At 37.3% G+C, this 1,033-nt stretch overlaps 1 protein-coding gene across 1 annotated transcript in view; it reads right to left on the bottom strand.

The window, feature by feature from the left end:
- znf609b (zinc finger protein 609b) overlaps nt 1–1,033 on the bottom strand; it is a 65,484-nt gene continuing 64,451 nt past the window's right edge. The window contains 1 exon segment of the mRNA XM_068724276.1: nt 1–615. The gene's annotated coding sequence lies outside the window, so the exon portion shown is untranslated.

The following is a 1,033-nucleotide window of genomic DNA, read 5'->3' as shown; positions in this document are numbered from 1 at the left end:
ATAGCCAAACATTTGTCAAGTTAAGGATATACTGTTGTTTCACGGCATACAATAAGCCAAAGACATAGAGTTGAAATCATTTCAATATGATTCTCTTTTTCTTTTCAGTCTTTTATTTAGTTTGACTCCCCTTTCCCGTCAGCCACCCAACTCATCAAAGTCTCCTGCCAATTTCCTTCTGCGTGTGACATAAAAACAATGCAGTCAAAGAAAGAAAAAAAAAAGAAAACAACAACAAAAAAAGCTGTTCTGGCAGTCCAATAGTCTCTTTTTGCATTGTATTTGTTGACAGTGCAAAGACTAGGTAATCAGCGGGTTGGTGTTTCCTCTGCGTGGCGCGGCAGAGTGATGGCTTTGAACCTGGGTTACTATCAGTCCTGTTACAGTCCAAGGTTTGGGAAATTTGGGCTCATTTACGAGGGTAGGACAAAAAAAAAAAAGAACAAAAAAAAAAGAGAGAGAGAGAGACAATCTGCCTAGCCTCGGGGCAGAAGAACTAAAAGTATAGAAACACCATTCAACTGATGTCTAAAAGGTAACTCCCGGGAGATCTCCTTCTCATGTGAGCCAGTCACATGAATCTTTGCAGGGTTGAGGTGTGACGGTCAGGTTTCCCTGTGGAGCACACAAAGGAGACGTCTTCACTAGCAGACCACCATTTACATTACATACAGAAGCAACAGTGTGACAAACTTTATATACGTGGATGTATACAAAGGCAGGCAGAGCAGAATTTATACTTGTACTTTTTTACTTAACATTTTAGGCTACTTAATACTTCTACTTCAGAGGGAAATTGTACTTTTAACTCCATCACCTGTATTTAGGAACTATGTTTAATAGTTACTTTATAGATTAAGATTTTACTAACAAAATACATGTACATCTTAACAAATATTATGCTTTTTTTTATATATACAATGTTTTATCGTCTGACCAACCACAACATTAAAACACTGTTTACACATTATTGCATACCCAATAATAATAATAATAGAATATATTCGATACTAGAGCGCTCTGGAAGGGACCG

The sequence above is a fragment of the Cebidichthys violaceus genome, unplaced genomic scaffold, assembly GCF_023349555.1.
Source record: "Cebidichthys violaceus isolate CVI_PGR_0920_01 unplaced genomic scaffold, fCebVio1.0.p SCAF_30, whole genome shotgun sequence".
Classification (NCBI taxonomy): Eukaryota; Metazoa; Chordata; class Actinopteri; order Perciformes; family Stichaeidae; genus Cebidichthys; species Cebidichthys violaceus.
This window is presented reverse-complemented; position numbering and strand designations above follow the sequence as displayed.